At 25.5% G+C, this 13533-nt stretch overlaps 1 protein-coding gene across 3 annotated transcripts in view; it reads left to right on the forward strand.

Moving 5' to 3' along the window:
- Window positions 1–3702: 3702 nt before the first annotated feature.
- The window catches only part of LOC135925261 (protein kinase C and casein kinase II substrate protein 3-like), a 38811-nt gene continuing 28980 nt past the window's right edge, over window positions 3703–13533 (forward strand). For 2 of the 3 annotated variants that reach the window (XM_065460491.1, XM_065460490.1), the window contains exon 1: window positions 3703–3818. The gene's annotated coding sequence lies outside the window, so the exon portion shown is untranslated. The remainder of the gene's footprint in view (window positions 3819–13533) is intronic. The other variant, XM_065460492.1, reaches the window with a different exon arrangement.

Here is a 13533-nt window from a genome sequence, read left to right on the forward strand (position 1 = left end):
AAAAATATATATCATATATAAATTGCCTTATTTTTACCTTAATAAATGGATAAACTTAATACTACTATAAAAAAAATATATATCATATATAAATTGCCTTATTTTTACCTTACTTTTTTATCCTAATAATAGAATTGAAGCTTTTATTAGATTGAGAATTTCCAAGCATAGGCGTAGCCAGGATTTTCATAAAGGGGGGGGGATTAAAATTTTTTGGGGGCTTCGCCCTCAGACTCCATTTTGGTGGGGTTACCTTAGTCTATATATAGTCATAAAAACTTTTTACAAGATAGGATGTTTATTTTAATAAAAATAAAATAAGCCTGGACAAATATGAAATATATTCTTATTAGTTTATATAATAAATTACTATTAATATAAAATGGTAATAATTTATTCCAAACAAGTATAAGAAATTTATTTATAAAAAGTAAGTAGACATATTAATATTCCTCTATTATATAGAATTAGTTACAAAATACTAGGTAAAATTCCACTTTTACAGAAATATTTGACAGTTAGAGAAAATATTACAGTTAAGAATTTAACAAATTTTACTAATCAATGCCCTTGATAATAAATATAGCAACAATTTGCATTTAATTATTTAACGCCATCTATTTATTTTAAATAAAAATTATATTAAAAATTAATCTTCATATTATTCATCCCACAATGTCTTTAAAAGATATTTTCTGATGTCCTTATCAATATTTTATAGTTCTGTAAAATATATAATTCGCTATATTGGTAAAATTTATTTGATTGTCATATGATAATTGATAAAAATAGATATACTGTAAATATACGACATATAATATTATTCCACTGTTTGTGTTGCGCTTTAATTTTTTAATTTTTTTATTTAATTTATGATTTAATTTTATCAATAGATTTATAATTATATTTTACTATTATTAAGATAAATAAATTAAAATTACACACTTTATAAAAAATTATATTTGATATATTATATTATTTATAATTATAATACATTTCACTTTTGTCTTCTATATTTGGCTTATATTCCATTTCTTAAAAAACATTTTTGGTTCACTTCTTTTATATATAAATGTCTTTTTCCAAAGTATAATTTATGAAGAATAGTTTTGGTTTAAAAAATATCAACTTTTACATTCTTTCTTTCAAATGATTATTTAAGATATATGCATACATTTTTGGGGGTCAGGGAGTGGGGGGAGGACTAAGGAAGATATTTTTTATTAGCTTAAGATGATATTCACAAAAAGTAATAAATTTCTGAAGGGGGAGATTTCCCCTTGTCACTCCCCCTGGCTACGCTTATGTTTCCAAAGTATGGTTCAATTAATCAGGCACCGGTGTATTAAATGCAATCAAGCAGAGGCGTAGCTAGGAATTTTCCTTAGAGGGGGTCCATACATATAAAAGCTGGGTAGCTTCGCCCCCTAGACCCCCTTTAACGGGCCTTCGGCCCTTTTGCTGGGCCTTCGGCCGGGTTTATCTTACAAATCATAACTATATCTTCGATAATATATAATATATAATAAATATATTTTTTAAATGCATCAATAATATGTTATTACAATTTAGTAGATTATTCTCAATAACTTTATAATAATACTATCCAGAATAATTTCAATAGTAATATAATATCCTTCCACAAACATCAAAACCAGAAAAATATAATTGTTATAAAATCACTTTTAAGTCTTTTGAACGTATAATCTAAAAAAAATTTTTGCTCTGGGAGGGGTCCAAACCCGAAAACCACCCCCATAGCTACGCCACTGCAATCAAGGTATCCAATTAATATTAATTATAAACCAGTAATTTATTTATAAATTTAATCAAATTACGAAACTTCTATTTACAAAAATAATAACTAACTATTTTAAAATTTTCCTTTGCTTTTATAGAGCAGAAATCACTTTACATTTGAATATTACACTAATCGTTTTTTTTCAATTTAAAACACTCAAATAATTATTCAAATTTTCCTTAGTCACTACTTCCAATAATCACGATCTCTTGTAATTCTAACTATAGCTACTAAAATTTGCTTTTCCGTTTCTTCTACGACCATTTGCCTGGATATTGATACAATTGTTTCTTTATCTCGATTGATCTTATTCTTTATCTTAAGGTCTATGGTCATTTCATAAATCTCATCTCCCCTTTTCTTTTAGAATTTCCTATTTTGAGTTAATTAGACAGGGTCTATAGTACATAAATAAGACACCAATCGTTTAAAACAAGTCATGCTTATTATGAACAAGAATTAAAGATGACAAATTAATTTATTAAAATAATATTTTAAATCAAAATCATTCAAAAATAACATAAATAAAACTAAAACCTAAAAATATAAATCAAATATTATGCAAAAATTATAAAACTTACTCCTTTCATTTTCTTGAATTATTACATTATACTTCTAAAATTTACATACTATCGATAATTTCATATAATTATCATTTAATTTGACTACAATTTTAACCATCTAATCACCTTTACAATTTGATTCAATTATCTTAACAAATTTTATATGCAAATAACTGTTTATTTTTAAAATTATATAAATTTTCTGTTTCAATACATGTATGTGGCAAAATGTAAAGTGATTATTATTTTTTGTTAAAGAAAGAAATTTATATTTTAGTATGCAAATGTAAAGTGATATAAAAGAAACGAAAGATTTTATACTAATGAATATTTTTATTTTTTTGTTGTAATGTTTTTTTCTGTGATCTATAATTTAAATTAAATAAATTCGGGCTAATTTTTAGGATAATTAATTATTTAATAGTAATACATTAGTGCGATTATTTGGTAACTAGTTTGATTTAAAATAGTATGAGCAAAAATAGCAATAAATTAGCAAAAGCCGTTTCGCCTACAAGCGCCAAATGTTGTTAAAAAGCAAGGTTCGGGTCTGTTAAAAAAAACGTCCCGATTAAGATTTTAGCCTAAATAATATTATGTAAGCTTCGAGATTTGGCAATTAGAGGTCTCAAGTTTTCTGTCATCTATGAGCAAAATCTTCAGGTTTACCATTACATAATATTATTTTGGCCATTATCGTAATCGAGCAATTTTTAAAAATCGACCCAATTAGGACTTTTCACATTACAAAAGACCAAATTTACTAGCATATTCAAATTATATAAAAAACGAGCAAATGTAAAAGTAAAGGAGCAAAAATACTAACTAAAAATTTAATAACAAATACTCAAATAAATGAGCAAATATATTGTAATAAATTCCATATTTTGGCTAGGCAAAACGTCTTTCTATAAAAAAATGTCTTCAGCAAAATGTCATAGGCAAAGCGCACCCTATTATTGAATAATTTTTTATTTGTATTCGAAAAAAAAGAATCGAATTTTTTAAAGAATTTTTTGAATAAATCACTCTAAAAATAAGCTTCTCTAGACTAAACAAAAAATCTACAGAAGCGATTTTCATATTTATATTTAAGAATAAATAATTTTTTTGGGAATTACCCAATGATGTTTTCAATTTTGTTGTTATATTAAAAAAATATAACATCTTTTCAATTGTAACTAGTTACCGATATTTTTTGAATAGTATAAATGGTTACCGATAATATATTACTTTAATAAAACATATATATCACCGCCCTAAATAAGATATACATATTTATAATTTTTTTTGTTTAGTCATGTGATTAGTTTATAATAGCCATTTTTTAAAAGTTATCTTGCAAATTAAGCATCCTTAATTTTTATACTTTTTTGAGATCTGAATTTTACTATGCAAAAATTGTACCTTTATGGTATAAATTTCCCCCCACAAATTCTTAAACTCTAGACGAGGTTAAATAATTATTGTAAATAGGTTTTTTAAAACTATTTTATCAAATTGAGCATTATTTATGCATTACATCTCTAAGCTTCTACTCTATCTTAAATTAAAGCTTAATCTAATTGTATATATTTTTTTTATTTTGTTATCAAAAAATTTCAGATTTTTATATTTTCCATAAAAAAAATACCAATTTTTAGTTTTTCCATAGTAGAATATAGATAGTATTTGAATTAATGTTAATAAATTATTGAATGATTTATCATGTACTTGACTGACCTAATCTAAAAAGAATTTAATGAAATTTATCAGTTATGTAGGAATTTATAGAGAGGGGTAGGGGGTATAACGATTAAATTTAATATTTTTATAAACAATTTCACTTATTAATTTAAAATTGGGAGTGGGACATTGTAGCAATATATAAAATAAGGGACTCTTGATAACAACTTGTATGTAAAATTAAAATATATTTGGAAAATTAAGAACAATCAATATTATCTACTCTATTGTTAAAAATTAACATGTTTGTATATTAAATAATGCATTTTTTTATAATTTAAAATTCTTATATTTTAATTCAATAAATTCAATATATTGTTGGCTAAAACTCACCCATTGCAAGACATATATTTGGCGCAAGGCCAGGCTGGTCAAAAAGGTTTTTAAGCCAGGCTAGACAAATTGTGCAAAATATTTTGGCACAGATAAAGCTTCTTAAATGTTTTTAAAGTTAAGCATTTAGGAAAATATATGCCATTTTCCTTGATAAAAAAAATATAACAGGTTATGGTTGACAACTTGCTTAAAATTGTTGTTTTGCTAGCTCACACTGATCTCTAGTAGCAGGGTTGAATATTTTTTTAATTTAAAAGTTTTTCCATCTTTTGTCATGCATTTGACTTGGTTTTTGTTCTTTGTTGTTACCTACTTTTGATATTACTGCATTAAGTCAATATAATTAACTTGGTAAATGAGGTTTTAGAGGAATCTAATTATTAGTAAAACCAATATTATATCTGGTTTGTTTATAATATTATGGTCAAATTCTGAATAAAATTATATATGCATTGACTTTTTCATAATTTTACTGACTGTTAATTTGAAGAATTTTTCTGCCCTGCTATATCTTTATTATTTGATGTTTTATTTTTTATAATGCAGTTTCAGTTTATAAAAAGATAATTTTCATTCTATTTTATAAAAAATTTATTTTACAGTACTATATATTAGAGATCTGAAAGAAGGCTTTTTTTAAAAATTTTTTGTTGGGCCTAATATTTTTTAATAGGGCCGGATTGGATCGGGCCTTAGATTTTTTTTAAAATATATCTTTTTCAAAAAATATTTCAAAGTTGGGCCAGGCCGGCAAAACTTTTTTAAAAAAATTCTGGTTCAAGCTGGGCTAGGTAAAACTTTTTTAAAAAAATTTTAAGCTAACCCGAGCTTGAAAAATTAAGCCCAATGCAAATTCTACCTGCTCAGATTTTTTGAATTTTTTTTCTAGAGTTAGCATATATTATAACTAAGAAAAAAATAATATTTTAGCCCCCAACTCCAAAAGTGGCTGAGATATGGGCCTCTAAGTAAAAAAAATGTGGATACAATGAGCTAGAAGGATAATTTATATATTTTTGTATAGACTAATGGTAGAACTAAAAAAAAATTAATTGTCAAAAACCATAGAAACCAGAAATAATCATAAAATCAAATTGGCATTTTTTTTCAAAGTTTTTTATATATAAAGCTATAATTAATTAATAAGTATGTAAAATTTCAAGTTGAGCAGGTTTAGGCAGAGATTTGAACCCAAACCCGGGTTCAGAAATTTATAATTGTTTGGGTTGCGCATTTACCAAACAGAGACCGATTTATGGACAACTTATCGACCAGGGGTAAAACGGACCTGAGACAAGTTACCTCTCTTGGTTTAGATTAAGTTCCAGTTATAAAAAATTGCCGCTAAATAAAGGTTATAATTTCTGAACCCGGGTTCGGGTTCACATCTCTGGGTTTAGGAGATATGGCATTTTAATCATTAGTTATGTAAAAATCTTAATAAATATTTCATATTCATTAATTGTAAAATATTTAGGCCAAAAGCTTTTAAATATATTAATTTATATAAATAAAAGTGGGTAGGAGGAAGGGGGGGTGTTAATTTTGCAATATATTTACTTCCTTCCTAAAATTCACTATTTTTTCCTTTTTTAAGCAGTAGATTGTAATCCATTCAATTTGGATTTACATATATGTTGTGAAGCCTAAAAAATTCACTTCCTTGGATGAATAGCCAAAATAAATCATTAACAATAAAGTGTGTAGTATTTGCTGGAAACTATTACATGCTTTAACCAGTATCACATTTCACTCAACATCTATATTTCACGAAGTATATATTAATAATGCTGTCATTGAACATCTGAATAATTCATTACCATTCATGGGGGAGACATCAATTAAAAAGAATCTTAAATGAAAAAAGTTATCCTCTTAAGAAAAAGTTTATAGAAATTTTTTTTAATATCAAAGATGAATGTGAAATCATTAAGGAATTGAAAAATAAATTCAAAACACCACATTCTCGAAATGAAAAAATTCAGATATTGATTTACCAATATAATACAGAGACCGCAATGCAATTTAGTAGTGCTGTAAACATTTCTAAAAAAATCGAACGCGTTCAAATAATCATTGACAAAAATCGAACGCGTTCAAGTTCATGTTCAAAAAAAAAGGAACGCGTTCACGTTCATAAAACCGTTCAAAATTTTATGATAAATTTTTTTAAAATGAAATTTAATATAAATAAACTTATATTTTTTAATACAATATATTTTAGCCATGTTAAAAAATAATATAGTTTTATTTTGATAATATAATTATAAATAAAATATAATATAGCGAATAAAAAGTTATTTTTATTTATAAAAAATCAGGAACACTTGGCAGTTAATACGGCATTAGCCTAAAAACGCGCTCTACAAGGGCAGATAAGGGGATTGCGGTATTATACTTAATAAACAGCTCTTTTAACGTGGAGAATTAATTAAAAAAATATTGTTTTGTTATTTTCAAAAAATTGAGATAATTTATCCTCCTCCAATCCATTCTCTACTCTCGACAAACAAAAGGATATCTCGAAATTAACAGTTCTCTAGGGTTTTTAAAGCATTTTTTTCAATAACGCTATAAGTTTATTTTTAATAGGTTCGTTCTGTAAAAGTTTTATCCATGGACATTGAATTGAATGCTGGATGTATAATTGCAGAAAGAACATATTGATCCTTATTAGGGCTGTGCCGATATTAAATATCGGATCGGTCCCGATATTTGGCGTTTTTCAAAAATATCGGATCGGCCCGATACCTGTAAAAAACCCGATCCGATCCGATCCTTTTACTAAAAATGCAATTCTTATAAAACTTTTGAGTAGTGAAACTTTGAATTATTATTTTTTAATAAAAAAAATTTTTTTTAAATATTTAAAAAAAAAATAAATTTTTTCGAGTTTCTATTTTACATTAATAATATTTTATAAATAATTTTTTTTTAAACAATGCAAATGTTATTTATTTTTTTAAATAGATTTTACAAGTTTTTTTATAAAAATAGAAAGGAACACCCAAAGTTTTATTTATTTTTAATTTTTTAAAAAAATAACACCAATTTTATTATTTATACTTTAAATAAAAATTATTTTAAATATGGTTTCTGAATTATGGAAATATTTTGATAAAGATGAAGGTAATTTTGCAAAATGCGTCATCTGCGGAATATATTATAATTTTATATATTAAATATTACAATTTTATAAACCAACATAAAATGGATATATTATTATATATTTTTTTTAAAATTATTGTTGAAATAAAAAAATTAAATTATGCATAATTCTTTTATGCATAAAAAATATTGATTTATTAATTACATTTGGTTCAAAGAGGGGTGGTAAAAAATTAATATAAATATCGGATCGGTATCGGATCGGGTTTGAATTAATATCGGATCGGATCGGTAAAAAATATGTGGATCGGCACAGCCCTAATCCTTATATAGGGTCATTCCATGTCAAATCAATCACTTTTCGGCCGACCCCTTTCGATTTCGATGAAAAATCGTAAGCTGGTTATATATTTTCCCATTAGATTATAAACAAAATTTTAGCGGATTGGCAACTATATTAGCGGAGATATTCGGGGTTAAAGGTCTAAAAAACGTCTTTTTTTGCTTTTTACTGATGTTAAATAACTAGTTTTTAATTCTAAACTAAATATGATCAAATATTGAATATAATATCAATAGCTAAGTTAATAATTGATGATTATGGCGAAAACATCAAAATTAATTTTTGATAAAATATGGGTCATCTTAGGGTCAGTTGAAAACTTGAAATTAATATTTCGAAATGTATATAATCTCCGATTTTTAATTTTTTTAAGAAATATTATCCGTCTACTATTTTTTTAATAATTTCTTCAACAATTAGCATGGCTGGATATTTATTTAAAAAAATATTGCGATTTTTATACTATTAAAAAAATAGATGGCGCTATATATAATAGTTTTAATATGTTACAATTCATTTTTTTTATTGATTAAAAATATTTTAATGTATATATATCATACTAAATCGATTACAATGTCCATTATATATATTATTTGTAATTCAGATCATAAATTTTTAAAATCTTCACAAATTTAGCCTAATTAAGATAGTTATATATTAATTAAATCTTACTTCATCTAAAGGAATACAAAGCCCGGCTAGCTTGTGAGATTTCTTCAGGAGATAATATATATGTTTGACTGGTGGGAGTAGAAGGATTGACCAGCGAGAGAATATGAGATTTAGGCAACACAAAAATATCATCTTTCAGAGGAAATTTAAATGAGGCTGAAGGTCCACAAGGCTGTAAAAATCGGATTTTTACTTCTTCATTTATATCATTTTTATCGATTATATATCCTAACCACCATTTATCACCATATACACCTGTTATATATCCATTAATATTTTAAAAATTAATTTTCTCATTTAAAAACTAAACTTGTTTTATATTATATTTTTTGGAATTGGAATATATTTTGGTTTTTAGTCTATTTTGATCAATGGGAATAACCCCGTGATTTTTTTGGGTCCCATGTATAAGCAGTGCATTAAATCTCTTACGAAGGGCTAATTCCTCTTCGATATATTCTTGATTGGATACATATTCAAATTGAATTCCATTAATATTTTCTTTAGCATAATTATATAATTCTAATGAGGTTAGGATTTGATTTTTATTTGGCCTTTGAAGACTAGCTCTGGCAACTAATCTTTTGATAGTTCCTCCGATACCGTCACTTGCATTTTTGCCGTGAGCAGTGGCAAAGAAATGCCATTCGGCAGGAATATTAAAATCGTATTTATGAAGGCATATGTTCAAAAAAATTTTGCGATTCTTGTATTGAGACGCGGCTTCATCTGAAAAATATATTATTTTTTCTGGTTTAGAATTAAATTTGGATAAAATAACAAAATTTAGATTTTTTAATTCTTCTCCAGATTTATATTCTACAAATGGATGTATAGTGGCCTGCACGTTGTTCCAATGAAATCCCTGAACTTCATCTTGTAAAATGAAGGAATAATTTTCAGAATAATCTAGAATTGTTAAAAATTCCCCATCTTTTAAATTTTTCTACATTTGTCATTAATTTCACATTCTGATGAATGGCGCAAACACAAACAGTGTGTGTGCCACTAGCTCCAACTAAAATACAGTTTTTTGGTCTAAGTTCGGCAAATTTAGAGAATCCAATTGATATATTTGGGTATTCTTCCTTAAACATCTTGAATATTTATTTAAGCTTATTTAATATAAGTCTTTGGACTGATTCTTTCTAGCCTTTAACAGATCACAATCTTTTATTCCAGGCATGAGTCGGCTTATTTCATCAGAACTATAATTTTGTTTATTTTTATTGCTTAAAATTTTTTTCAAAATCTTCGAAATTTTCTTTATCTCTGGTTATTTTAATAATTTAAGATAATGACAATTTCATAACATTATTTATCTCTGGTTATTTTAATAATTTAAGATAATGACAATTTCATAACATTCTTGATCTTGATGGGTATGACTTAGTCTGGGGGTGGAGGGTTGGGGGTAGGCCTGGTAATTAATGTGATTTTCGATTTTTCCCTTAATAATTTTCCTGCACACCTTTAATCCTGCTTTTTTGTTAGTGTGCTAGTCGGATTTTTTAATTATTTTTAATTTACATTGAAATATTAAAAAAATTATTAAAATTTTATATCCTCCGAATATCTCAGGGGAATAAGGTTTACAAAGTTATATAATAGAATTTTATGATATATTATACATTAAAATATTTTTAATCAATAAGAAAAATGAATTTTAACATATTATAACTATTATATATAGCGCCATCTATTTTTTTTAAAGTATAAAAATCGCAATATTTTTTTAAATAAATATCCAGCCATGCTAATTGTTGAAGAAATTATTAAAAAAATAGTAAACGGATAATATTTCTTAAAAAAATTAAAAATCGGAGATCATATACATTTCTAAATATTAATTTCAAGTTTTCAACTGACCATAAGATGACCCATATTTTATCAAAAATTAATTTTGATGTTTTAGCCATAATTCTCAATTATTAACTTAGCTATTGATATTAGATTCAATATTTGATCATATTTAGTTTTAAATTAAAAACTAATTATTTGACATCAGTAAAAAGCAAAAAAAGACGTTTTTTGGACCTTTAACCCCGATTATCTCCGCTAATATAGTTGCTAATGCGCTAAAATTTTGTTTATAATCTAATGGGAACATACATAACCAGTCTACAACTTTTTATCGGAATTGAAAGGGGTCGGCCGAAAATCTTGATTTTTTTGCTCATTTGACATGGAATAACCCTATATGTGTTCAAATCTTTAAAAAAATAAAATATATGTAATTAATTGAGAGTGATAGGTTTAATACCTTTTATTAATCCCATTAAATACGGCATCTATCAATGGTTGACCATATTTGAGGTCATTAATTTTTTTAATTTTAAAATAACTATCGTTATTGTTGGGGTCAAATATCCCAAATGCATTATTTCTTCAAATTTAATGATTTAACTTAGTTATATCATATAAAATCAAATAATTAATATTAAAATCAAATGTATTAAATTGGAATCTTAAGATTTTGACAATATAATATTTTTTGGTAAGCATTGGATTAGTTCCTTCAATATAGGATGTTAATGTAAAATATTTTTCATATTTGGCCATAGTAATGATAATTCACCTGATTTTGAATAGAATCAGATGATGAGGATTAAATAATTATATATCCATGCTTATGCTAATCTATTAAATTAAAATATAAACAATAATATTCAAATTAATAAACTATGTGTTAAAAAAATTGAAATGTGAAAAGAAAATACACAGCCGATTAAAAAATATAAATAATACATTTTTTAAAAAAATTCGGAAATATTAAATTTTTCAAATAAATAAAAATATTTTTAAAATTGAACGAACGTTAAATTCGAACGCGTTCGTCATAAAAAAGGAACGCGTTCACGTTCAAAGTTCGTCAAAAATAAAAGGAACGCCCGGTCATCATTTTTTTCAAAAAAACGAACTTCGTTACAAAATTACAATTTAGTAAATAATTATTCTTATTTATGTTTCTTGTTATTTTTTTAAAAAGTTTTCCATTTATTTATTTCCCTCGTTAAATCCAAAAGATTATTCAGAAAACACTATATTTATAATCTTAAATAAACACAACATCTATCTCCTATGTGAGATATTTTCTTAAAGCAGAGGGGGAATCTTTTTAAAAGATATTAATGATATAACAATGTTATGTGTGTGAACTCTTCAAATTATAGAATAGATATGCCCACCTCATTTAGTCTCTCTGATTCAATTACAAACACCTTTTTGAAATAGGATATTACCATTTATAATTATTAATTGTTATTTATTATTTTATAATTATATGAAATAAATAAAATTTTAAGCCCGAGTGAAGCATAACCAAATATTATTTTAAATATTAAAAAACGAAAAAGACCGGTATTTGAGTTGTAGTCCGGACCAAAGATTACTACTTGTATTGGAAATCTCTATTTGAGCCAACAAAAGAGCTTATCCGAGTTTTGGCAGCAAACTATTACTTTAGCCGATTAAGTCATAGACGGCTTAGTCTCGAGATTGGCTCACGCCTTAAGGTTTAGCTGAATTAGTCTATTTTGAAATATTATTCAATCTTAAAAGTTTTGATCTTTGAACAGATATTGGAAATGTTGTTGCATACTAAAAAAATATATTTTACCTAGAAATTTTACGCAAATTTATTAAATTGCAATTTAAAGAAAAATTTGTTCTTTATCAATATAATTTTAGTTAATTTCTTTCTTTTTTATATTCAAAACACGTAGCTTGTAGTATCTTATAATTTATATTATAAATAAAATTTCTATAAACATACCTTAAAAAGTTGTTATTTACAACACGGTTCTATATTATTTTTTATTTCACTGTTCCACAATTCTTAATTATATATTCATTCACCTCTTTAGTATTGTTATCTAACAATAAAAATAATTATATATTTAATTCAAATACGATTTTATCAATATTTATAAATTATATATGTTAGTACAATAATATATTTAAATAAAAATATATTAATTAATTTAATACAATTGATCAAATTTAGATGGATGGGGCGAGATATAATGGGGTAAGTGCATTGTTCCCAATTACAGATCCAATGCCCGGCCCGGTAGGTAGCGTCTGAAATACTTTCATATATAACATTTTATATTAGCTTTAAAACCATTGTGTTTTATGCTGTAGATTCGATAATAATGCAGTTTAATGAAAGATTTAAAGATGGATCGATGAAATTTTTAAATCAAATATCATTATTTACACCAAAGGGAATGGCGGTAAAGACATTATTTAGTTTCTTCTTCTGATGATGATGATTCGGAGACTTATGATTCAGACTGGAATTCGTTTATGTTACCTTATCGTTTAATTTAAATTGTTCTGTTTTCCTTAATTTATCAATTTTATATAAATATTTATCAACTATTCCTACTGCCGGTGTGCCGAAAGAGTCATAAATAAAGTTAATAAACCAATTAACTAGACTTCGTAGTGCTAGTGTTGTTAAACGGCTCATTCTGAGCCGATTTTTTAAAACGGCTAACATATTTTAGCCAAAAAAATATTGCCGAAGTCTTGAAATTTTGCTAATAGATGTCCAAACCTTTGTACCATCTATGGGAAAAATCTTCAGGCTTATATAATACATTTCTGGATAAAATATTGAGTTAGCCGTTTTTAAAAATCGGCTCAAAGCGAGTCGTTTAACAACAATATGCACTACCATGAATGATGATTTTCTTAATACTCTAACCATTTTATAAATGGAACAAAATTTATTTAAACAATTAAACATTGAAGAAATTATAAATTTTTTTACTTTCTCCCAAGGATGTGAACCCTTCGACAAAAAAAGGGTCCGGGTTCGGGTACAGGAATAAAATTTGAAAGAACCCGGGTCCGGGTTCAGGGAACATAAAAATAATGACTCAAAATAAAATAATTTTTTATTCATTTCAAAGATAAAAATTCACATTCTACCCTTACCTAAAATAGATAGTTATCTCTATAAAATTATTGCACTT

The sequence above is a fragment of the Gordionus sp. m RMFG-2023 genome, chromosome 2, assembly GCF_954871325.1.
Source record: "Gordionus sp. m RMFG-2023 chromosome 2, tfGorSpeb1-WG-v2, whole genome shotgun sequence".
NCBI lineage: Eukaryota > Metazoa > Nematomorpha > Gordioida > Chordodea > Parachordodidae > Gordionus > Gordionus sp. m RMFG-2023.